The sequence below is a fragment of the Petromyzon marinus genome, chromosome 3 (assembly GCF_048934315.1).
Source record: "Petromyzon marinus isolate PM22_M1 ecotype Great Lakes invasive population chromosome 3, UKy_Petmar_22M1.pri1.0, whole genome shotgun sequence".
Classification (NCBI taxonomy): domain Eukaryota; kingdom Metazoa; phylum Chordata; class Hyperoartia; order Petromyzontiformes; family Petromyzontidae; genus Petromyzon; species Petromyzon marinus.
In genome coordinates this window covers 12,895,010-12,922,527 of record NC_133669.1, presented here as the reverse complement: position 1 = coordinate 12,922,527, position 27,518 = coordinate 12,895,010, and the positions used below count along the sequence as shown (strand labels likewise).

Below are 27,518 nucleotides of genomic sequence, written 5' to 3'. Positions count from 1 at the left end.
TAAACAGAGATGGTTCCGCAACTCATTGGTGTATACCGGCAGCAAAGTGGAGTGTTAGGAGTCAGCTGCAGAGCAGTTAGAATGGTCCAGGAGGGCAGGTGCCAACCGTTTTGCTGTGGTGCTATTTCATATTCCCTGGGCATGGCTACACGCCTAAAGATTTCCTGCAGCTGGACCAGAAAGTTATGGCTGATGCTGTCATTAGCTAAAAGTCACACAAATTAATAGATCAAGGTCCCGACGAATTAGCATTGCGATTGTAAACCTATGATCTGCAAGTTAGCAGGGTGGTAAATGCATCAGTAATTACTTATTCCATTAAAAGGAGCGGTGGCTCAGTGGCTGGCTTACTGCACTATGAACCTGGTAACCTAAGTTCGATTCCCAGCTACAGCAGCGAGTGATATCTGAAATGATCCTGAGAGCCTCCCCAATTTGACCAACATGTACCGACCAGTGTGATGTACTGTCAACAACCCCTATGACCAATGGTGCTGTAGAAAGGCCTTCATCAAGTCGTGATTTGTCAGAGTGAGCGAGCATTCACTTGTATTTGTTGTATTGCTTGATAATCCCATTAAAATACTGTTAGTGGATATGAAGATCTGTCAATCTGTACGGAAAATGTACTTTTGTTGATAATGTAATCTGGATTATAAGTGCTGAAATACTTATCAAATGGGGTTTGTAAAGACATTGAGCTGCCATCGAGCACTGCTTGGGTATTCCGTGCCACCAGTTTGGTCCTCAGCATTTCCCCACCGAAGAATCTGTCATGTTTCAGTATGTAATAATAATCATATTTTATTACACAGGAAAGCCTCGCTGACTCTTAAGACTCTTTCAAGAGGTTTCTGCATTGGGATATTTGACTAGTTCCATCAATGTTGACTAGTTCCATCAATGTTGACTAGTTCCATAAATGAGAATTTGGCTGCATTCAATGAGGAAACCAGAGATCCCAGAGAAAACGAACTATGCAATACGAGGGGGTGACATTTGGCACGGTCACCTCGCAACCCCACGCCTAGTTCTGGCATGCTTTAGTTTCCACCCATACAAGTACTACCCAGGCTAAACCCTACTTAGCTTTTGAGTTATCATGACATTCAGCACATTCAGGGTGATTTGGTCATAGATTGATGTTTTTTTCTCATTTCTGTGAAGCTGCACATTTAGCCGAGTGATAAAGAATAATAAAAATGTATAAAGCATTTTTTTAAAATCTAAATGAACGTCTTAAGCTTAAATTAGGTACTAGTTTTACTTGATTCTGTTGGTAGTGCTCATCACAGTTGCAAGGACCCCACAGGGAGAAAAGAAGACCTTTGAGGGGCAAGAGACCTGACATATGGCCAGCTTAGTGATGGCTTAACGGCTCTGACCTTGGGGCTAAAAAGCCAAAGTCTTGTGGAGCCCAACAGTGGAGATATTTCGTTGATCCAGAATGTGTCAATATCATTTACCCACCTCGATTTGATATATGATGGTAAAACCCACAAAGAGTGCATTACATGGCATGTGTTTTCCTTATTACATACAGCATATACTATATATTGATAAACATGTTTAGCCAAAGATTGTGATGTGTTTCAGCTATGTCATTAAATTGTATACCAAGCTTAACACCTCTACTATGTTTATCTATGTTTAATGTGGACTCTGCCATCAGAGTGCAGGACCCATAAATGTATTAATACGACGAGTATAATACAACACAAGTAGAAATAGATTCAGGTCATGTATGCCTTTTCATGCCCACGCAAAAAAACTCAGTAATGTCTTCAAAGTTATTTCCCAACATTCACCAACTCTTTTTAGACACGATCAAGCCACCCACATGCAAGTAATTGTACACAAACACACAACGACAAAGATGAACACACATATACAGATACCCTCTGGGACAGAGTAATTGTCTAATTAGCACTGTCCTGTTCACTCTCTACTCTTTGTTCCTTCCTCCCTGTCCCAACCTGCAAACACAATTACGTAATGCGCTTGGCCTGTCCCACCAGCAACACTAGCTTGGGAGAATCTGCTTCCGACTCCAGCCGATGTTAGGGTTGACAACTTGGTGTAAAAAGACCTGCCCAGAGGGCCTTGGTGCGTGCCTGTAAGTGATTCTATTTTTTTTAGGTTCTGAGAAGATGCATTTGCATGCTACAGATTTGTGCAACCTTTGGCTTATATGCGATCCAGAACGTTATTCTCCAAACTACAGCCAAGTAAACGTTCTCAAAACAGGAAAGGGTTTACAAAAAGTGAAATACTGTACCAAAACTTTAGAAGGAAAATAACTCGCCAGTTATTTCCTATCAAAATTACATTTGAATCAAATATTTTACATTGTTGAACATTTCTCATCTTATACAATTCCATTATAAGGATCTTCGGTTCACATCAATCTTGTTTTTTTTCTCACTAGCTGACACATCAGACACTTAAACAAACACCAAGTTAGTAGTTAGCCAACTGTGATATTTTCTTTGCAGACAGTTTCAACATTGCCGAGGCTGCAAATGTGCACTCGTGTGAGTTTTTTTTTTAAACACATCCCAGCAGGACCCAAACTGCCACCGACAAACAGAAAAAAAACCTCAAGAATATTTAGAAAAGCATTAACTGTCAGTTAAAAAAATCACACCTTGCTTATTCGTGAATTTGTTTACCAGTAGTTAGGAAGTGTTTCGCTTCCTTGCACAAATCGTCACACCGACGACAGTTTCTGAACCTGCACTGAAATCGCCATGTCAAACACGTGCTTTCACTTACCATCCACAATGGCCCTGAGATGAATACAAAAAAGCACATTACACCACTAAAAAACAGGCCAAACCACAGCAGACATGCAGGCTCTCCCAATTAATTAGTTGCAGACCACATCTTTAATGAAAGTGCAGCAAACAGGCCCTGCAGCAAAGGCCGAGTATGAGAGCCAACACCATGCACTGTGCCAGTACCTAATTATCACGTAGCCTGACAGCAACATTAGCAGCAAACATAAATACGTGGGGTTTCGGCTCATGTGCCAGGGGCTGTGATCAATTCAAAGTCGGACGTGCGACGAGTTGAAATCGAGTCCTTCGCCAATTGCCGTTACATTACTGTGAGATTCTGGGGGCTCTGTGCTGTTTTGGAAGGCCTTTGGAGTAGTTACCAGTGAAGAGCGTCTGGCGTGTCGTTGTCGACTTTTATGTCTGGTAATAATGAGAGTTAAGAACAACAATTTTGATATTTGTAAATTTCCATTACCACATAAGTGACTTCATTCACGCGTAAAGCTGCACAGGAGGCTCATGCAACAGTTTAAAGTATCTGAGCTACATTACACCGGCGTGGCACGTTACTAATGGTGTTTAATGTGATTCATGAATAAACTGAAACATAAGCTGGTCATCGTTTAACAAAAAGCCGCTATATGTTGAGTGGCGCACAGTGTTTTCTCTATCACGAAACGGGCTGGCACACAGCTCTACTCTCTTTCTCAAACTCCTAAACATTCCCTTTCTTACCAATTTACAGCGATGTATGTAAACCATGAGCGCCTCGTATCTACCACAGCCAACCCAGCCCCCAATCTCTGACCGCAGCACCGGTCTCTCCTGCCCCTTGCCTGTGTTTTGCGATCCTGGTTGCCCCTCTTTGTTGTCTTCGAAACCATTTCTACTCAACCATTTTTCTTGAGGTCGTCGCTTATCGATTTAATGTGCCCATTGCTGTTTTTCAACGCTCGCGGGTGAAGCTGCACGTGGATACAAAAGCAAACGCAATTTGTGGCCTTATCCGATCTCTTAAGGTTTGCAAGACCAAGCTTAAACCACAAGCCACCACTGATCGAGATAGTATGTATGTTGACGTATGCAAAGTAAATGTTTACAGTAAGTTTCTTCCACTTATTTAATTTGTCGAAACATTGCATTATCATTAGCCATGACCGATCCACTGCTGGATAAAGGCGTCCCTGAATTGCCAACATCTCTTTCGATGTTCGAATTCAACTCTTCATCTCGCGACTGCACACAGATTTATTTCATCACCATCGTCGACATCCACTTGGTTGTGTTCCACCCTTTGGCTGCCGCTCCATCATTGGTCTCGATCAACATTAGATGATAAACATTGAAACGGCTATTTGTCCGTTAACAGTCATACGGAGAGTCATTTGCATTATGCAGAATACATTTATCAGGATTATACACTGCATCATCTCGTACTTAAATCAGGATAATGAGAACAGTTAATTGAAATGTTTAGGGGATAAACGATGCCAAGTTCATCGAGCCGTTCTCCAGATGGTGTGCTATGGCTGCTGTCTCACATCCGAATGTACAGAGCCCACTGGGGCAAATGTGAAGGTGCCATCACGTTGTACAAAATACTTATGGACAGCAGGACGAAAGAGATAGCATTTTCAGAGGGCACGAGGTGTTCCTGACGCGATTGCGTCTCGACGAAACGCTTGCCCTGCTGCCGCATTCTTAGTCCTCGAGGCCGAGGGGTGTAATTACAGCGCGTATAACCACCCTCTTCCTTTGAACGTTAAACTTGCCTCACTCATGATCCCTTCATAATAGTGGCATTCACGCGAGGCGCCATCAGTATTAATTCATTACATTTAAATTGTTTGTTTTGCAAAGCACACAACAAATTGGGCGCCAGCCCAATTAAAATGAGGTAATTACCTGTTTTGCAATGCTGTATCTGGGGGGCGGGGAGGGGGGAAGTTAATTAATATCTGCAATTACATATGCCCCTAAATGGAACAATAAAGCCGTGTGTGTGTGTTGTTCACACCGTGAAGTTGTGCTGCTCGCAGAGAAAGAAAAAATAAAATAAATACATGGACTGTCAACAACTTCTCAAATATTGTTCATTGGTTTTGAATTACTAACTTTCATTTCTTCTTAGATGAAAAAAAAATAGAAGTGACTTATGCTGCATACAATATCTCCAGAAATGTAATCTGAATTGAGAGCTCAAGAGCTCAATGAGGCTCTTATAAAGATTTTAATTGCCCAATAACTTAGGCGAGCAATACATTTAGATCTAATTTGTATATGGTCGTAGACGTAGTTAATTATCCTTAACTATTTAGCGGCCAAACTTTCCATTTAATGAAGTTAATTATATTTACACAATGCCAAACATGTTTTGACACACAAAGAATGTTAGCCATATCGCCCACGTGAGTATGAACACTCATCACATATATGTACCGACCAGTTTTATAACATATACAACTCATTGCATTTAGTCGAAAAGGCTAAAATCTAGATTTGGAATAACCCATGCCAAAAATGTACAGTATATCAAAATTATGTAAAAATGTACAGTGTAGCATGATTATATACAGTGAGGGAAAAAATAATTTGATCACCTGCTGATTTTGTACATTTGCCCACTGACAAAGAAATGATCAGTCTATAATTTTAATGGTAGGTTTATTTGAACAGTGAGAGACAGAATAACAACAAATCCAGAAAAACGCATGTCAAAAATGTTATAAATTGATTTGCATTTTAATGAGGGAAATAAGTATTTGACCCCTCTGCAAAACATGACTTAGTACTTGGTGGCAAAACCCTTGTTGGCAATCACAGAGGTCAGACGTTTCTTGTAGTTGGCCACCAGGTTTGCACACATCTCAGGAGGGATTTTGTCCCACTCCTCTTCGCAGATCTTCTCCAAGTCATTAAGGTTTCGAGGCAGACGTTTGGCAACTCGAACCTTCAGCTCCCTCCACAGATTTTCTATGGGATTAAGGTCTGGAGACTGGCTAGGCCACTCCAGGACCTTAATGTGCTTCTTCTTGAGCCACTCCTTTGTTGCCTTGGCCGTGTGTTTTGGGTCATTGTCATGCTGGAATACCCATCCACGACCCATTTTCAATACCCTGGCTGAGGGAAGGAGGTTCTCACCCAAGATTTGACGGTGCATGGCCCCGTCCATCGTCCCTTTGATGCGGTGAAGTTGTCCTGTCCCCTTAACAGAAAAAACACCCCCAAAGCATAATGTTTCCACCTCCATGTTTGACGGTGGGGATGGTGTTCTTGGGGTCATAGGCAGCATTCCTCCTCCAAACACGGCGAGTTGAGTTGATGCCAAAGAGCTCCATTTTGGTCTCATCTGACCACAACACTTTCACCCAGTTGTCCTCTGAATCATTCAGATGTTCATTGGCAAACTTCAGACGGGCATGTATATGTGCTTTCTTGAGCAGGGGGGCCTTGCGGGCGCTGCAGGATTTCAGTCCTTCACGGCCTAGTGTGTTACCAATTGTTTTATTGGTGACTATGGTCCCAGCTGCCTTGAGATCATTGACAAGATCCTCCCGTGTCGTTCTGGGCTGATTCCTCACCGTTCTCATGATCATTGCAACTCCACGAGGTGAGATCTTGCATGGAGCCCCAGGCCGAGGGAGATTGACAGTTCTTTTGTGTTTCCTCCATTTGCGAATAATCGCACCAACTGTGGTCACCTTCTCACCAAGCTGCTTGGAAATGGTCTTGTAGCTCATTCCAGCTTTGTGTAGGTCTACAATCTTGTCCCTGACATCCTTGGAGAGCTATTTTGTCTTGGCCATGGTGGAGAGTTTGGAATCTGATTGATTGCTTCTGTGGACAGGTGTCTTTTATACAGGTAACAAGCTGAGATTAGGAGCACTCCCTTTAAGAGTGTGCTCCTAATCTCAGCTCGTTACCTGTATTAAAGACACCTGGGAGCCAGAAATCTGATTGAGAGGGGGTCAAATACGTATTTCCCTCATTAAAATGCAAATCAATTTATAACATTTTTGACATGCGTTTTTCTGGATTTTGTTGTTGTTATTCTGTCTCTCACTGTTCAAATAAACCTACCATTAAAATTATAGACTGATAATTTCTTTGTCAGTGGGCAAAGGTACAAAATCAGCAGGGTATCAAATACTTTTTTCCCTCACTGTACACACCGACAACAACGATTTTAGGTGAGCAAAGATGAAATCTTCATCATCAGCAGCCATGCTGGATGACGGCTTCCCATGCTGTCTTCTACCTGTCAATCTTATGAAGAAACAATGAAGACTGAATCAAATATGTAAAAAATTTCAGAGTTGTTGTGATTGTTTTAACATTGGGTTAATTCACAGCGTTAAATTTTATCTGTACTGGAACACCTCTGGGAAGTCCCCTCAGACACTCTGCCACTTGCAACCACGAGGTTTTGCTGATGAATAAATGCACACCGGGTCGCATGAGACATGAAACGTTTTTCGAAAAAAATATTAAAACGCCCACAACATACCAGGCGCACATGCCAAGTACATAACGTTAAAGCAGTACAGTGCATATGAATGTGCAATTCAATGCTGGCATTAGATTTATGTAGGAATCCCTATCATTTGGCTGCAAATCAATTATTTTTCTACAGGAATGTCTGTTGCAGGTGAAAGGTGCTGCCACATTACAGGGTGGAACCAGCCGCTGTGTATATATCCCACCATTATTACATCTCAGGTACACATGACCATAGCAGCCACTCACTGGTCTTTATATTGTTGGGAAAATATATTATTTTGGAACACTGAAAGTAAGATTGCACTATACGTGTTCACATGAAATGGTGTATTTTTGAGATGTATTGCATGCTGTTCGGCATGATGTCTGACGTTTCACTCCAAGCATACAGCCAGAACAGACAGCAGAGAGCTATACAGCAAATCGCAAAAAGCTACACAGGACTACATTGCAGGGCATTTATATACTGTTTCCCTCTGCATGCATGGTTAGGTTTGGCCTCGAATCCCTGCGGCCTCACGCATTTCATTTGAACTGCTTTTTTGGGGTTTAATTTGTTGTCCTTCCCCCACACCTTCAATTGGCACGATTGGCTATGTACGATGCGAAAGAAGTTCAACATACGTACATGCATAGTATTGGCTGGACTCTTCGTATGTATCATACCATAGGTACTCTTTGGGTCTGTCGGTAAATTCACGTATATAGAAAAATAATAATGTAATTTAAAAATCACGACGTTTCGATCGCAACACAAGCGGACTGTTGAGGCAGGAATAAATATGTGATATTTCTTCCTGCCTCAGCAGTCCGCCTGCTGTATTTGTTCACCTGAAGACGATTGCTTGTGTTGCGATCGAAACGTCGCGATTTCTATCATTTAATTATTTTTCTATCTACGTGACTTTACCGAAAGACCCAAAGAGTATGAATTCCTGCAGTCAAGATTCAAACCATTGGTACTTTAGAGGTTGCATCTCCTTATCACATAGCGTAACAAGTGTACGTAGAGAGAGCAGCTTACATTTACTGCGTTTGTAATTGCGGTGAGATTCAAAAGCGTAATTTTAATTCAGAGTACACTGAGATTTTGTGATTTACACAAAGGTGTATATTTCAAGTGTACGATTTCAGAATACATAAACACTCGTGCATATTTTTTGGCCAGACTCCAGGGCAGCTCTGTACCATAACTTTGGCAAACAAGCCCACATGCATTTACCCTTTTTTCAGCCCTTGGCACCCTATAGTGTCTCCCATAAATGAAACACTGTACACATAGTCTAGACTCAATTTGGCTCGGTGTGCCGCCGGTTTCCTTAAAGGTAAAATTAATTAGCATTTTTTCATTTTATTAAGGCAGTTTTTTTGGTCTTGTATTTCTGACCGTGTTGTTAAATCAGCCGTTGGGTGTTTGCGAGGCTCGCGAAAGAGGTTTTTATCAGCCACAATGCAGAAAAAACAAGATGGCCGATATTTTTAGTTGCCTAATATTCCTAAAATATTTAAATGTGTTGACTGCTCATATTGCATGGGCTATATAGATGCTTGGAGAGGAAGAAAGAAACGTAAAATAAAAAAACAGCACCACAAGCAAGTCTCGAAATATCTCAATACGCACAGTTTAGCAAACAGACTTCGGGTGGATTAAACATGTATTCGTTGGGACAATGGGTCAGTTTGCATGAAAAACTGGACATTTGATTCCCATTATCATTCCTATTATTTGTCTTGGAATTGAAGCATTTGTTTATATCAATTGAACATTAAAGACACTGTGATATATATGTTTGTGACAGCTGATGGTCTGTTATCATAGCTGAATTTCCCATTTTAAACATTTGCAATGTACAATATAAATTGAGAAAACTAAATTAAAATACCATTATTATCATAAAAAGGAAGAATCTTACATGGATTTTATAGAATTTAAAATAGACATTAAACAAAAGTCTCAGTTTTTAAGTAAACGTATTGAGGATCTAAAATATGAAGTGGAAATTCATAAACGTAAAAAAGGCATATGTACTCCAATATTTGCGCAACAGTAAATGTATAATTTTTTTAATATTATCACGTATGCTCCTTGTAAAAAACATTCCTACAAGTGATGAAATAATATTAGTGATTGATGGTGAAAGTGTAGGGGGAGGCCTTCATCCAGCAGTGGATTGACAAACAGCTGTGCATCGTGTTCGTACACGCCGTGTCAGTCATGGGGTTTATGTGACGATGCTTCACCGGAGGGCCGGTTCAATATCACTCACCACTGATTTTAGCCTCTGCTGGGATTTTAACTAAGGTATCTGGGTTCATACTGCGACAGTGTTTACCATTGCACTACCACTCCACAAGTAAAATATGTAACGAATACATTTTTTTATCAAAGCACAAACATAACAACCACAATACATTTAATTTAAACAATGCAGCAGATACACTGTCGCATTTCAAACTCGTTGGCAACTGAGATGAAGCCAGAAATATAAAAAGCTCGGATATGTGTACATCGATAAAAAAAATTACCGTCACACCATGCCCAAATAAGTTTGTGGACAAAAATAAAGCGCTGAATGCTTTAAACACGGGGAAATGTTTTAAGTGTGCTTTAGAAGTAAGCTAATGTATAGGAGATTAAAGTCGGATGTGTAAACATGTACTGTATATAAAACGACAGTTGCACATACACTGCACTGGGTGTAAATGATTCAGTTGTCCGACGGTCGGATACGCAACTCAAACAAACACGCCAACAGATGCTCTTCATTCACCCCTCTGCAGTTGATCAATGCAGTTGCCGTACCTCTGACATTGCTGCTACAGGAGGACCACCAAAGGGGACTGCTTAGCACGTCCATTGCAACCAGAAACGCCCCTGGTGGAAAGACAAAGGGGCTATAAGGCGGGCAAGCCAGCCCTGAGCCAGAGCGACTACCGTGTAGTGAACGGGGAAGGGCGCATGACTCCGGGCGGCCCACTCTGGGGACAGCCCCGCTGACCGGACCTGTAGAACGGAAGCGGCTTTCTTGTCCGTGTGATGGATCGCTTGTGCACCCACTTGGCCCATTGCTCACGAGATGATATGGAGTAATTGGGAGCAGGTGCCTCTAGTACCCTGTTGCGAGCAAGGCTTTTCCACTTCCTTGCTCGGTTTTCTTGCAATGAGGACACAATGGGGTCATTTTTTTTTCGGTTTGAACTCTTTGCTGCCAACTCACGACTCTTCACCTCTTCGTTATTCTCCTCCCTGTCCAAAGACATAAGACATTATTTATAAGAAGGTTGTGGGTGTATTTCGTGACTTTGCCTGAGAGTTATTGCAACAAATGCACTGCTTCCAGCTAAAAAAGCAAGAGACTCTTGTTTAAGTTATTTGAGGTAAAATTAGCAGAATTAGCAGAAATGAGGGCGCGATGGCTTGGTTCCATTGTCAATAGTCAGTGTGTGCTCTGTGGCATATAATTAATGTGGCATATAATTAATGGCAATCATGAAAATTGGCCATATATTAAAAAAACTAAGCATTTTTTTATTTTATTGATTATTCAATAGTTCATTTATAAGCGATGTCCAAGGTCAATATTTATGATCGCATTACAGAAAATATAAGGCGAATAATGTGACATTTATATGTCATTTATGGTGCATAAAATTTTGACCGGCCTGCTTAATTTGACGTGCCTGTCTGTATGAGTAAAATACGAGCAAAGTAGTAAACCATAATGACTTATTTACTTTACATTCTAATTACCGGCTACAGTGATCAATACAGACATCAAGTTTAGCAGCTGCAGTTCATATAAGCCTTCTGGTGTATATTGCTTGTACTTAAGGTTCTGCTTTGGAGAATTTTGTTTTTTGTTGCACACGAGTCTGCTACTAAGGTTAGTTAAAATGAATTCAGTATTATTGCTTCATCACAAATGAAGACACCCGTTTAGAGAGGGAAACAAGTGTTGGGGAACTATATATTTATGTTGTTCTGCAATTATGGCTTTGAGGTTTGCTAATATAAACAGAAATTGGTTGGTACTAATGAGTAGCACACAAGCATGTGGGATGAATATCCAGGTGACAGTAATGCTTCATTTTAGTACTTCATTCTCAGTATACTGACCATCCCTTATCAGTACACAAATTCTAGCTATACAAAAACATGCAATGCACTTTGCTAAATAAAATTTGTATATATTATAAACTGTGACATACATTTTCATGTTTGTTCTATGTAAGGTAACTTGAGGTAAAATTCTGGTTATGTACCACACATATGAGGCAGAAGATCTTTATACAAGGGGTTGTCAAAATTGTTTCAAAACTATGGTGCTGAAACTGCCCCAATTACGTGAATTTAAGAGTAAAAACAAACTTTATGGATTACTCCCGTATCTTATAACAACAATAATTTCAACTTGTGACGTGGACAGTAGTCGCTCCCTCTCGAAGGAAGACTGAGAGGCACAAGGAACCACAGACAAGAGCAGGGGCGGAGACAGGATTTTGACTTTGGGGGGGCTGATTTCAATATTCTGAGATATCCAGTGTATGTTTTCCAATGGGCGCCACAAATGTATAAAACAAATTTTATTTGATTTGAACGCAGAGTTTATTAATAGGTCGGAGCCGCTGATGTGGCTAATAAGTTCGATAAGTTCGAAAGGCTGCCGCTCAAGCAGCCTGCAGGGCAGCACAAGGTGGCAGCCTGCAGCATTTTGCAGCAGCGGGATATCCGGCTATCCCGATTACCGACTTTCCCAAAATTTCAGGGGGGGCTGAGCCCCCAGCCCCCCCTGTGGCTCCGCCCCTGGACAAGAGGGAAAGGCAAGAGTCAAGCATTGAGCCGGAGCCAAATTCCACCCCTTCCCCTGAGCTCTGCGGTCCTCTATATATTAAGGCATTATCGGCAACTGTATTTGCATTTACATGGAGGGGGAAACTGAAGCATCCGGAGAACACCACACACATACAAGGTGACAACACTCTATCCCATACAGATGGAACAGATGGAGATTTGCACTCCACTTGCTGTATTGCCTTGGCGAGCCAAGGAATGGCACCTCGACGCCCACGGCAAGGAAACTTCACATGTGAGCAATACACCAACCCTCACTGGCTCCGCAGTGCTGGATTATAGGAGTGAATAGCCACCACTGCCCGGCTTATGCAGCCGCATATGTGCGAGCATGTGGTTACGAAATTTTTTTATCCAAACTTGCAAGCAGCACATCCTTTGGACGTGACCGTTCATCCGCCTGTCCCTCCCAGCCAGACAGCCAGCAAAAGTTTGGATCTTATCGAGAGCCTTGCTTCCCTCAACCTTTCTCTTGCCTTCCCCGTACTGTATATCCAAATGTATCTCGGTGTCTCGCTGCCTTTGTTTCTCTAATCCTGTCCTCTGTTGTACCTCTACCGTTCCTCTGCTTTACTCTCCTCGCTCCACTGAATCGCACGTTCTTCCCTCCCAACCATCTCTCCTTGTTTACCCCGCCTGGTATACAGGAGGTTGTGGGTTCGATCCCACCCCCTGTATATTTGGAGTTTGCATGTTCACTCTCCCCGTGGTCGCGTGTAATTTTTCCCTGGGTCCTCCGATGTTTCCCTCCACGTTTAGAAACATGCTTTTAGAGGTGTTTTGGCTGATATAAATGTCCACGTGATGAGTCACTTCATTGGGCTATCATTTGTGCTCATGTCGCTTCTGAAAAAAGAGCTATATAGCTCAGTGGGCCTTATCTAGTCAAATAAAACAGCGAGTTTAGTAAATACAGCAGTAGTTTTTTTTTTCCCCCCACATCTCTCTTCCCCGTCTCAAATCTCTCTTGTCTCTCCCTAAACCTCCCACCCCACTGCTCTGCTTGCTGAGTCTCTCTTTCCGTTTTGCTCTCTCCCTTCAATCTCATTTTCTCGCCCTTTCACTCTCTCCCTACCCCTCTCCACGACGTTCATCTCCGCCTCTTCCTCCCTCTCTGTTCCCTGAGCGGGATCCGCGGCCTTGGGCTGGAAGGTGTGAGAGAGGGGGTGGGCGTGACGTCAGAACGCACGATCCCGGATCAATGCCGTGGGATGCGGTGAACGGGAGGTGGCTGACGTCATCCCGCAGATGTGCTCGCCAGCCAGGCAGGCAGGCAGGAATCCATGTTCATCAACAGTTTGCCTTCAGAGGCTAACCCCTCGTTCTTCTCCACCTGATGTCGAACGCTTGCGTTGCGAAATTACGAATTATGAGTCTGGTAAGTAAATAAATAAACCCCATTCATACTCTGTGGTTCTTTCGGTAAAGTCACGTAGATAGAACATTTACAGATCAAGAAGTTTCGATCGCAACACAAGCAACCGTCATCAGGTGAGACAAACACAGCAGGAGAACTGCTGACGCAGGAGAAAGAGCTGCTGCAACACGAGGTCATAAAGGCTTTAGGTGGGCTACTTGACATTACCGAAATAACCAAAGAGTGTGGATTCCTGCAGTCACGAAAGCTTCAAATCAAGAAAAAAAACATTCCCAAAATATCTCTAATCTCAAGCAAGGGGAACTTTGTTGTGATTTTGTATTTGTAATCAGTGGAGCTCCGTCTCCTGTCTGGTAGACAGAGAGAGAGAGCGGTCAGAGGGAGGCGGGGGAGGAAAGATCATCACGAGAGAGTGAGAGAGTGCACGCGCATTCGACACAAAGAACTTCTCAACGACGGCGAAATCGCTCGGAGCTGCGCGCTTTCATCTCTGCTCCTGCCTGAATTCCGCAGGGGGACGCAGCCGACTCGTGGCCGCGGGGCTGGGTTGCAGCAGAGCGAGCAGCACGTGGAGTTGGGTGATGTCGACGCGGAGGCTCGAGAGATTAGCGGGCTCCCGAAACCCCAGAGACCGACTCGGGTGCGGGGCCCGCCCGGCACCGCCACGCACGCAGACCTCCAGCAAACAACAGCGCCGCGACGATCGCCACGAAGCGGGCGGTGACGTCACCACGGCGATCGTGCCAGGCTCGGTGCACCATGCGATGCAACAATGATCTCCCGTTTAGACGTATGAAACGTGTTTTTTTAGACACGTGCTGATGGTTGTTCGCGCGCACCTATTGTACGCGCGCAGCACGGGGATGGTGTGACCAGGAACACTCTGACCCTACCGCCTTTGTATCCCCCAGGATTGATGTTTACATCCTTCTCCCAGGTACTAAATTTTAAGGCCGAGTCTTATCTAGAGGTGGCTCGGAAAAAGTTCATATATCGTGTTAGCCGTGCTTGGGAATGGAACTTACAGTCGTAGCGTTGTGCGCAAACCACTAGCGGTGTTACAGCAATGGATTATTTGATCGATATAGACTCTTAAGGGCTCTCGATACATCCGTCAAATGAATCAGCGGGTTTTGATTCAAGGAGATAGCTGAGGAGTGCGCGCTAACCACGGCGGGCACCGCTTGCCCAACGCACGCCTCGTCATTATTTCGTCGGCAAAACTGCACCCACATGTTACAGGTCGAAGAGCCGGGCGAATATAACTCCACAAACGAGACGGGAAAACCGACGAATAACACAAACAAGATGTGAACACCAAACAGAAATGATCGAGTTTTTTTCTAGTTTTTTTTTTTTACGAATTGTCGATTTTTGAACGCAAATTTTTCGAAACTGGGCAGGGATGCCACTACTCCAATTAGCACAGTTTGGCTACGTACGGTGCGAAAGAAGTTCAACATACCGTACATACATAAAAGAGGGATTCCTCCACCACCACTTACCACTACTCCACCGCTCACACACTCGCCCCCACAGACAACAACAATAACCATTCGCCACTAAGTGGCGGTGACGTCACCACGACGCTTGTGCCAGGCTATGTGCACCCACAGACACACACCTATAAAAACAAAGATAAAGGTCCCCCCCCATAGTCTTTAACGGGCTGTTGGGTGCAAGTGCTGTTAGCGAGCACATATAGAGGCCGGAACGCCACACGAGGGTTGGTGGGTGGCCAACACCACGCCCGACCGCCTTTGTCTCCCCAGTTCTGATGTTTACACACCGCACAGGGTACTCATTTAAAACCGAGTCGACCTAGGGGAGGCCTTGGAGCGGTTCATTATTCGCCACTGCTATTGGTCGTGAGCGGGAATCGAACTCGGATTGGTGGCGTCTAAAGCGTAGTGCGCTAACCACTGCACTACCGCTCCCCACAAACACGAAACAAAGATCCCCCGTATAGCCTTTAACAGACTGTAGGAACAAGTGCTGTTTGCGAGCGCCTATTAAAAGCCGGCACGGCACACGAGGGAGTCAGTGGCTAGCACCACGCCCGGCCGCCTTTGTCTCCCTAGTGGCGACGCTTTGCACACCGCACCAGGTACTCATTTGAAGTCGAGTCGACCCAGGGGAGGAGGCCCAGGACCGGTTCAGATAATCGTCACTTTGCGTTGGCCGTGAGCAGAAATGGAACTCGGTACGCCGGGGTTCGATCGCGCAACGCGCCACCCGCTACACTACGGCTCCCCCGCCTACACACACACACACACACGGACACACAGAGACACACGGACACACAGAGACACACGGACACAGAGACACACGGACACAGAGACACACGGACACAGACACGCGCGCACGGTGTCTCGCCGCACGGAACGCGCAGACCCGTGGCGAAGGGCAGTTGAATGCGCCACGGCCGCTGGGGGGGGCTCGGCGGAGGGCTGTAGAAATAATGGAAATTGTTGTGACACCCACTTCAGCCAGCCGCGGGTAATTCAATGCGGGCGCACAACAAGCAACGTGTGCGTGTCACGAAGCCTCTGACTATAATTAAGAGAATAGCGGCGCGCGTGACCCGCTGTCGCAACGCAATTCATCGGAATCCCCACCGCACAGAGTTCTCCTCTCCTCGTCAACCCCCCCCCCCCTCCCAATCCCAATGTGTGACGTCGGCGATGATTTATTGACGAGATTTAGGCCTTTGCATCCACTCAGAAGTCTGTTCTCGTTAAAGACTTGCACCGCCGCTCCGCTACTAGAACTGCGACCAGTAAACACGCTCACAAAAGGGCCCTTTCATCAAGAGGGTTCTAATATTGGAAACTTTTTTGCAACGCGTGTTTATTTAATTTTCGTCGTGTGTATTTTTGCATGAAGTATCATAGTCCGCGGAAAGCGTTAACGTGTGTCTTAGCCTTGGCTGTGCAGTCCTCAAATGCTGGGTCTCATTCACAAACGTGCAATGTCCAGGACATGTACTGTATACCGTATATATCATGAATATTCAAGTGCGATGGAGCGGTTAGAATGTTTTGAGAAGAAAGTGTTGAAACGTTCTTAGCTTGTTTTCATATCTATATCATCGTGCTCTCATGTTCAATATCCACTTACGTGTTAATCGTGAAATGCAATGTTTCAGCCGTTGATTTGGAAAAAAATCAAATTCTTATGTCTGCCTATTTATACGTGCAACATGTGCACATGTATAATATTTCCACTTAAGAAAACTACGATTTTATTAAAATTGTATTTTAAATTAGCGACAATTATATGTATTTTCAATACAAAATGTGCTTACCTACTTCAACAAACTCCCTCGATGATTCGATTTTCCCCGGCAAATAAATATATTAAGAAAAAACAAACATCGCATTGACAAGGCGGCCCTAATTATCATTTCAACAGTCACGTTGTGTACTGGGTGTGTTCAATAATTGCATGTTATTATCAGAAACATGCCGTATTCCAATGTAATATATCACACATGCAAATGTGAAAAAAGCCACCAGCTACGTCACATTTAAATTTAGCGAAGTGTTAATTATTTTTTTGTTTTGTTATTAAGTCAAATGTTCATTAAAGCTGACGCTGTACTCAGTAATTTACAAGTTCAAATAATTAGGCTGTAGCCCATAAACGCAACAGAGCAAAAACAAAGTGCCTTGTGTGTTTTATTTGCCTTTACCAGCGAAAGTAAAGTTACTCAGCGTTAATCGGAGCATGTCGCCGGCACCCGCACATTTCGCATGCGTATAGCCCCCTGCACGCTTACACACACGCCCCTTCGCCGCTGTAGTTATATACACTGCGGCTACACAGGCCATCGACTCGACCGTGAATTATGCTCTTGTTTTCCACGGCACTGGAGAATTAATAAAACACATCTTTTTTTTAATCGAAACTAAACCAAAAAAAAAATGTGTTTTTGTAAGACTCGCAAACTTTAACCGTAAAACCGCAAAATCAGAAAAGCAATAAACAAACGTGTGTACAGGCCTCGAGGCGTTTTATTACCGCAGACGGTGTATATAATGTATGAAATGGAATGATGAATGCAGGGGCCTATGGTTTGCTGTGTCTAGGAGAAGAGCGACCCGTCGCCAAGGGTAACTGTTTTCTTGTTGGAGTGTGTTTGGGTGGAGGCGCGAGTTAAGGGCACGCACCTGTGCGCTGCGCGGGTCAAACCGTACAACATTAGTGCTGCACGGGGAGCGTGTTTGATGTATTTCGTGTCAAACGCAATGGCAGTGGCTTTTCTCGCGATTCAGAATGCAAGATTGGCGAATCTAAAGCTTGGAATGGTGGGGGGGGGGGGGTGCGTTCATCGGTAAAGGTACTTTAATGCATGGGGGCCATCATTCATAAAAATGGGGACTTACGGTGGTTAAATGCATTTTCAGAATTTGTTTTGTACAGCCCTGTGTCAATCCACTGCTGGATGAAGACGTCCCTGGGACATGCGGTGTGTACTATGGAGGATCGTTCGACTATACTTCATCACGCTGGTCGGTGCGTGTTGGTGAAGGTGAGGAATGGTGGTGGGAGGAGATGGAGGGCAGCACGGAATCAGATATGACCTGGTACCGACGTTATAGCGGTGGCCAGGAATGGAACCCATGTGATCGGGTTTACATCGCACCGCGCTAATCATTGTGCCACCGCTCCACCCCCGTTCACAGTATGCAAAATATACGGATCCGTAATTCCAGAAACTCAGTGCGTGAATCAAAAACAAGGGTGAACCGTTTCACTCCGAACTGCGGTTCAATTATGAAATTTGATGACTCGGCGTGGAAAAGGAAGGAAGGCGGGGGGGGGTGTCGAAGTGAGCGGTGGCTACTTTGGGGTGGAGCGCAAACCAAGGGGCTTCCAGCGTGGAAAATTTGGGAAGAAACAGTCGTGCTTTGAGTTGTTTACCACAGTTGCGCGCGTGCGTGCTCCGCTCGTGTTTGTGTGCGTGCGTGCGCGCGCGCGCGCATGTTTGCACGCAGCTGTAAGTGAACTTTTATTGGATAATTTCAATGCGTGGCGCGCACGCTTGTAAAACGTGTTACGCAATCAACTAAACGTTAGCTCCACGAGATTCAATAACATAACGAGTGGATGGTGCACACTCGCGCCACTACGATGACGGTCATCTTCATTTGCCCACACCCATGATTAACATGACCATTTACATCATCAGAATCATCACAAATACTCACCGCATCACCATCGTGATCATCATCATTGTGGTCGTCACGACGACGTTCCCATGGTAATGTCCCCTTTGTGCATGAAGAGATTATAGACAATCTTCTGTTTTTGTTTTTTAAACCGAGATATATATTTATATTATTCTAGACGTGTTGTTAAGTATTTGATTATTTTGCTCAGGTGGGATCATCGGTTCCATTTTACGTTATGTATGGGGTTCCTAAGGATAACAAACTACATTATGAAATATACCTATATACTGTGTTTATATATATCCAGACACGATATTATCACCATCAGATATGATTAATCCGCTGCTGGATTACAGTCCCCATCGCCAACCTTCGCGGTCTGGCGATGTCGCAATCCGTCTCGTTCCTGCACACGGGGACTGATTGACCTCATTGCTAAAGAAAATAAATGTAACGTGCGTATGAATGCACAATATTCAGCATCTATAGTAATAATAATGCTCGTAAAGGCAAAACACATACAACGTATAATACTGGGAATTCGTTACCCGTATTATGTACGCGAATATCATAGCGTTATTCTCTTTAAGTTCAATATGCATCACGCATTAATTAAATACATTTTCATTGTGAATATTTTTTTGACAAAGGGACTTAAAATCAATGACCGTACACGCGATCATATTTTGCCACTTTATATTGCACGTATTTTTTAGCGTTCGGAAAGAGGAAATTAAAACACTTAAGTTTTTTCGTTCGGCTGTCTCGTGATGACCGATTTCCACAGCGAGATGATAGCAATGTGACGCGCATTACTTTAATGACTGAACGCAGTGCTGATGACTCTGCACGGAACGTCTAACATACATTTCACGAAGAACATAATGTGAAACGGAATACGGCATATATGAAATACATTTACATATATGATCTGAACACACCCTCTATGTAAATTATGATGTTGCCGCTTCAGTTAACGTGAGATATGCATACATCCCATAACGGATGAAATAAAAACAAATATGGAGAGAGCACGTTTTTGACTTTCACCGAGAGGAAAGGAAAATGTTAACTTTTCGATCCACTGGCCTTCTTCAGATGATACTAGGGTCTATGTAGCGTATTGTGTAGGCGTATAATAATAATATATTAATTAATTGAAACCGACGAGTGAATGCGCAGGTGCAGAGTGCAACAGCAGCATGAACGTGGCTCACTGTGATTGCTGTTAGATTTTCTGGAAATATAATGTGCGTGGGTCTATTCATAAACGCGCGCATTTAATCACGCATCAAAGGATGCAGTGTGACATTTGATGTTTTCAGGATACACGGTTCTTCTGCAAGGTGTGTCAAGTAAAATATATTTCAATCCGGTCTTGCACATGTCCTCCGTATTGTGACGCGGTTTGCTGCGATAAAGCGGCGGCTCTTAACTTGCGGTGCACGCTGTACCCCCTGGGGGGGGTGCGAGATGCCCTTTCTGGGGGTGCGACACGTGGCCAGATTTGTTTTAGAAGGTAAATCATCGAAGCACAAATTAAGCACGGGCACGTAAGGACAACTACTTTGTTTCCTCTTGGTTCTTTCGGTAAAATCACGTAGAATGGAAATAAAATAATAAAAAATAAAGCATGATAAAATAAAATTCTCACGACGTTTCGGCCACAACACAAGTAGCCTTCTTCATGTGAAGGAACAGAATTATCGGGACGACAGCGCTTCAATGAATGCTGCTAAGATTCAACTACTTTGTTTCACCAATCCTATGTGTTATACATGTTTTCATGAATGAGAACCAAAGGGGTGCAAAGCTGCAGCAAAGGTTAAGAACTACTGCAATAAAGCATTCGGTGTTTTTTGTATGCGTTTCCATTTCCATGAGAATACAAACGATCAACTCCTGAGTGTTGCCTTAGTGTACGAAGTATATTCATATCCAGTTTTGTTAAAGTTAATTCGTTTGACATTATTGTAGCACCCTGTCTCGCAGCCTGCGATGTAACAATATGTCGTATTGATTAAGTCTGTGAGTGTATTTTATTTTATCAGGTAAAGTCCACTGACCTATTAGCTCTTATTCAGCAGGGACCTGGCCACAAATGATAGCTCAATGAACGGCTTATCATGTGGACACTTATAGCAGCCAAATAATACAAACACATGTTTCTAAATGTGGAGGGAAAAAACCGGAGGACCCTGAGAAAAATCTACGCGACCACGGGGAGAACATTCAAACTCCAAATATACAGGCGTGAGGGTTGGGATCGAACCCACAACCTCCTTCATACCAGGCGCAGGAGATAGCATCTCACCACCTGCTGTGCATCAACTCAGTTTATACATGATATCGTTTATAAGTATGTGTTAGTGTGTTTATATACCTTAATTAATATGTTACAACTGTTAAGATAAACTGTGTGCACAATATGGCTGTAGCAATTGAAACACATGCCATTCACAGCATTAATACACAAAGTATATATGTATTTTAAATAATTGGAAAACAAATAAACCGCCGCTTTGGTCTGTGATATTTACAAACATAGGCGTGTATGTGTGCGTGTCTTTGTCGTTGTACACGTTTGTTTCAGTAACAGTTTACAAAGAACAAAAACAATCAGGACATTTAAATTCAATGAAGGTATATCGTAGAGCTCATAGATAACAGGGGATTTTTTAATCTCACATTGTTAAGGCGTTATTATATATACAAAGAAATAGTCATTAAGTTACGGATAGTTGGATTTTATTTCAAGTGTCAACTTGAAATAACGTGTCAACTTGAAATAAGATACACTGCTGGGGTGGAATGGGCGGTGGGTGAGAGAGGCGTGACGTCACCGCGCACGAACCCGGCTCAACGCCGTGGGATGCGGGTGACGTCACAACGCGCAGATGTGCGCGTTGTGACGTCACCCTCGCGCCAGTCAGGCATCCAGCCAGCCAGCAAAACGTTATTCTAATATAGTGCATGATACGTGTCCAGAAAATCCATCAGCCTTTTGTCAATCCACCGCTGGATACAGGCCTGCTTCAGCCCACGCTGTGTCGGTCATGATGGAGTGTTTGACCATACTTCGCCACGCTGAGAAAGTTTATCGGTAAAAAATTCAAAATCCATCATGTTTCATCATTTTCCACGAACACGCACTGACCAGCGTGGTGAAGTATGATCAACCCCCACCCACCCCTCACCCTTCCATGATCGACGCAGCTAATTATCCAATACGGTGTATTGGTTCATTGCATCGTACGCACATTGGTTTAAACTGCCAAATAGAGTGCTGAGTAAGCAGTATTGTGCATCGTTAAACGCATTGCAATATGCAGCCTCGTTATATACACATGTGCAGGACGGGCACGTGGAGAAGCGGAGCCTGTGTCGGTGACGGGTGCAGAGCGGAACAGCGCCAGAGCCATCAATTCCCTTCGCTGTCCTTAGATCAAAAGCAAAGGCATTCGATTCACACACGCATTATTTACAGTCACATTCGGCTCACACGGCCGAAGGGCACCGTGTACAACGTTATATATCCACAACCTGTACGTTGTATAAATGTTGGCGAGTTTCAGGAACGAAAAGCAAAATAGACAAAGGTGTAAAAATCAGCATCGGGTCCCCCATAACGCACCTACAGTCAAACGGAGAGTGCATCACAATGTGATGTCTAACGTACGCGTGCATAGCCATGCTTTTCGCTTTGGTTCCAATCGAATCTAATTTTACAGTTACAGAGCGCCTTCACTCAAGGCGCTTGACATAGCAAAAAAAAGAGAAACGGCGACAGAATAGAATGATTTAGATGGCAGAGGCGTGCAAGGTTCGAGGAAGGCGTGCCCGCGATAGAGGAGTCTTAGGGATCACGGAAGGGCTGGGGAGCGACGGGAAGGAGTGAATGCGTGCGGTGCAGAAAGCCGCGTGTTCACGGATGAGATCGACATGAGCTCGGTACAATGTTGGCTTGAGCGTCTTATTCTCACGTGTGTTTTTTTTTGTTTATCCCCGTCGTACCACGAGTTGAATGCTACGTAACACGATTTATCACCTGCAGCACTTCCTGTGTGAATCCACTGCTGAACGATGGCCATCTTTCCACGCCATGTCGATCATGGGCGTTGTTTGATCATAACTTCACCACGCTGGTAAGCGCGGGTTGCCGATATGCATATGAAATCCAAATTGACCTTGAGCACTCCCATCCACCTCACCCCCAAATTGACTATCAATGGGTGGGGGTAAGTTATTTTATTTTTCCCCTGGGCATGTGATAACGTATATATAGGTCAGAACGATGCTACTCACATGTGTATACGAGATTTTGAAAGTGTTATAATATGTAATGATAGTCACAAGTAGGAATCCGATAATTAAATAATTCGGCCAGGAAAGGTTTGACTGGATCCATAACTCTATTCATTCCCATTGTGTCCTTCTTAGTTGAATTACTCCTCTGCGAGTGGTTTGTGTTTTAAATAAATCGCACAGAGATGAATATGTGTAAGAGTTGTATCTAACCAAGTATGATAAGTATGACTCATTTTATTGCATGTTTCTCGAAATTGATTCAATAATAAACATGGATCACATAGGTATACTTATCACAATATGTATGTGGTCATATTAGAGTGTTGGACATTTTTTATAGACCATAAGCACACGAAATTAATAACATATATACTACGCAGTGTAAAATATAGACACATCGGCACACCACTTTTAGTGACTAATAAACTAATAAAATAGCAAATCATTGAGCTATCAATGCGAATAGACATTATAACACGTGCAACTCTTCAGCACACACTTCACCGATAAGGCAATATTCGTCGAGAAACATTACAAGTTTAAAATGTTAATTAACTTTGGAAGAACAAAATACATCATCAGCCTAATTTTATATATATTAGCCGCAGGCACTAAGCAAAGAATGAGTCTTAACTGCACTTATCAACAATGTTGCTGTATTTATTCAGCCAGTCGACGCGTCGCAATGCGAGTGTCACACATTCACTCGAATGACTCTCGGACGAGGGCCGCGCGTTCAGTCGCTGTGTCGCTGATACGAGGAGCCAGCTCAGAGACATCACAAGACGCTGCTATTCGTAACGAATTCCATTTCAAAGCACAACGGTGCCTTGGACAGCTTTACAAATAAAAAAAACGCTTTTTTTTTCTGGCTACCCAAGCCTCGCCTATTTCGCCACGCTAATGCAGCGACAGAATTCCATAGATACTTGGATCTGCATTAGACGCCGCTCTCAATCAATTAGACACACCGCAGATGAGCTGCCCACACACGCACACTATCACATTGTTTCTTAGACACTTCGTCGAGTTTATTTTCGTTGCTGAACGAAGAAATGTCCTCGAACACGATGTATTCAAGAAAAATAAACCTCATATATACTACGCCAAGGGATGACCCGAGTTCGATTCCCGAACATAGCTAAAATCAGCGACAAGTCATATCAGAGCGAGCTGATGTTCCCCCTCCCTCCCCGCCTTCACCCATCCGCACCGACCAACGTGGTGAAATATGTCAGAACAACCCCTCGTGACCGACGCGAGGCGCGGGGCCGTTCATCCAGTCGTGACTTGACAAATGGCTGGAAAGAATAAAATCAGAAAACATACAGCAAGCGTTCGAGTGTAGGAACTCTGGTATTTGTCTTGCGGTTATGACACTTAGTGTGTTGTCTTTCCCACGCACCTCCGATTCGCACGGTTGGCTACGTACGGTGCGAAAGAAGTTCAACATAATGCGTACTTACTGTGGTAAAGTGGAAGCAAATGCTTAATGCGGATTTTGCGCGGTGCGTATTTCTCTCACTCACGGCCATTGCACGCCGCTTTGAACGCACGCGCATCCGCGCCGCCACTCCACGGCCACCGAAAGGCCCTACACCTGCACGTCCCGACATTTCAAATTCCCTGCGTTGACATTGCGAGCGGTTTACAATTCCCGTGGGGGGGGGGGGAAGTTGGGAGGAGGGAGCAGGTGTTCACGTAACTCATATCGACGCTCCGACGTTTCATTCCCTTTGCCTCCCGAGCAACGAATGCGAGCGTCACTTCAAGTGTGATTAAAATCCCATTACACACATCTCAAGGCATCTGCGGTGATGGGGGGGTTGGTTCTTTGTTGTTTAGTTGAGCGTCTCCGCGCGGTGTAAAAAAAACACAAAACAAAAAATCAAATCCGCACTCGATTCGTAACTCTTGGAGAGTGAAGTATAGCGAGGGTACCCCTCCCCCCCCCCGCCACACGCATCCCACACCGTCGTCAAATCGGACCCGGCGAGGCGCAGCGAGCGAGCCGCTGCGAGGTGACCACAAACCGCAGAGTGTCTGCGACGCGGAATTACGAACGTACAAAGCACGACTCCCACACAGTTGGTACCCGGCGAATGCACTGTGCACATCGCCCGCACAATGAACGGCGCAGCCTCGTGTACTTGCTGAGCCGACTCGTGTGTGTGTATATATAAGCATATAACAGAGACATCGCGGAGGTAAATCGTTGTCAATTGCAAAAGCATCCCCAAGAGGCGACTTAAACATATAAAGAGGCCCTGTATAGCTCACGTCGACTGTAGGGGAAAGTAATGTAAAGGAGCACCTCTGAAGACTGGTGCTGGTATCGTGACCATCACCACGTCCGGCCGCCTCCGTTTCCCCAGTGCCGATGTTAGCACCTAGAACCAGGTACTCGTTTAGATGAGAGGTGGCATAACACTCGCCGTGGCCGCAAATCGTACCCAGGTAGCCTGGTTTGTCGGGCAGCGACAGTGCGCTAACCAGTACGCCACCGCTCTCCAAAGACACCCACAGCCACATCTGTAATTAGAACCGTGCAGTCTAAACAAACGAAGGCCAACCTTCAAGCGAGGCGCTCGCTGCTGCTGCTGCTGATGATGTTGGTAATTCCTAAGCGATCGAGAACGAGCGACAGACGCGGGCACTGGTGGTCATCAAAAGCGCACGGCGGGACCGTTGCTGTGCGATGTCATCGTCAGGCGCATTCGAGAGAGGGGGAGTGCGGCGGGATCGGTGGCCACTTTGATCGCCGGTGCAGTCACCTGCGCGCATTCACCTTGCAGCGACGCTCAGCCCCAGCTCGAGTGGCGAAGCATTACCCGTGAGTCAGCTCCGCGCGTCGGGGCGTGTCTTGCTGGAGTTAGCCGGCTTCGCTCGGGCTACGCTCTCTCTGCGCATTGCACAGTTCACACGCACGCATATTACACGGTATGCGCTCGGCTGTGATAGTGATCGCCGAGTGTATCCGTAGAAGTTGGAATTAAGCACGGCCATTCGGAATCAAAGCAAGAGATGTCATCGCTCCGTTGGCAATGTAGCATAAGCACATGTAAAGACATTCGATACATTCCTCAATAATATTGCCCTGAAAGGGAATATACAGTACCAATATATAATAGCCAATGTGTCGGGAAATTGGCATTTTTCATCGCACTAATGTAAGGTCACACTTATTTCCAAAGTGTGCTTGTATTAGAAGTTGCCCTTCGTCTTCCGACCACCAGTAGTGTCGTGTGCCTATATCAGGTGTTCTCATACCCCATTTCGGCTGTATCGCGAGTACACTCGCACCAGTTTGAGAGTGAGTGCAGGATATGCAATTTGAATAATTCTCAGTCACGCAAAACGTGAGCTTGGAGAGAGTAACACAAAATAGCCATCAGGGCCGTTGTGGTGAATGTAAGTAACAACAAATACGCAGATAATCTTCATACATCTGTCCCTCCACATAAAACATTTTTTAGGTATTTATTTTACATTTCCCGTCAACCACAAACGAATGTATAATTTCAAGTAAGGCTGGCTGCTGATGAGAGACTGTGTCGAAACCGGTTCAGAATTAACTTACGGTATTGCTGCTGAAATGATGTACTCCCCGAAGGTATTCTGTTTGACGAGAAATGTAATACATGCTGCTATTTGTTACGTGAATGGACAGATATATATGACGGCTATAGTGTATCTCATTAATTTGAGTATACGTTTAGGGACGCGCCAGCTGTAGGAGTAGAGGAACGCCGCCACTGCGACGCGAAATAAAAAAAAAGAAGTCACCGCCGCGACTTGTTCTGCGTTAGGAAATGCCGCTACACTTGAAGAGGTGGTGATTTCTTCCGATGGCTGCATTCGTTACGCGCGGCATTTGATGGTCAACGGGACTCACTCGCGCGCAGCCTCGTAAGCCATGGCACACGGGAAATAAGAAGGTGCGGCATTACGTACGGGTCGCGTATTATTATTATCATCGCGGACAATGCACCCCGAAGTGTATAGCCTCACGACGAGTCGTGAAAAGAGTGCAACGCAGTGTTCAAAGCAACGGGGAAGGTGCGTGCTTATTGATGTTGCAGAGGGGCGCCCATCATTTGGCTGCAATTCCGCACGTCCATCCTTGCGCTGTTCAGAACAGACGCGCGCAGGGGTTATCTTGAGAGAGGGCGCAACGCAACACAAATCTGTGTTGCGAGCGCGATTATTCGTGCGCGTTTTATATTCTCTCTCTCACACACACACACTGGCTGTGCATTCCAATTTACAGTAGCTGTCAATTGACTTTTAAAAGAGACAAAGTCGCTTTCTGTCTAAGCTTACACGTGGAGTTCAATTTTAAAATCATTTATCCAGTGTGGCAAGGGGAGGGGTGGGCGAGGTAGTAGAGGGTGGGGGGGGTGGAGAGGAGGAGGCTTACATCTCGAGTTGAGATATTTATTAGTGCTCTTGGCACCGCCCCGTAACTTCGGACCAATTGGAGGCGAGCGCCGGAATTTGGCGCACGATTGTTGGAATGCGTC

General features: G+C 44.5%; 2 long non-coding RNA genes across 2 annotated transcripts in view; one reads left to right on the top strand and one right to left on the bottom strand.

Moving 5' to 3' along the window:
• Nucleotides 1–21,363, top strand: part of LOC142931004 (uncharacterized) — a 51,433-nt gene extending 30,070 nt beyond the window's left edge. The window contains exons 3-4 of the long non-coding RNA XR_012947003.1: nucleotides 12,275–12,367; nucleotides 14,024–21,363. This is a non-coding gene — a long non-coding RNA (uncharacterized LOC142931004). The remainder of the gene's footprint in view (nucleotides 1–12,274; nucleotides 12,368–14,023) is intronic.
• On the bottom strand, nucleotides 9,678–27,415 carry LOC142931006 (uncharacterized). Its single transcript, XR_012947004.1, has 2 exons — nucleotides 25,784–27,415; nucleotides 9,678–10,527 (listed from the first exon to the last, which is right to left on the bottom strand). It is a non-coding gene; the product is annotated as an uncharacterized LOC142931006 (long non-coding RNA).
• Between the last annotated feature and the right edge of the window lie 103 nt (nucleotides 27,416–27,518).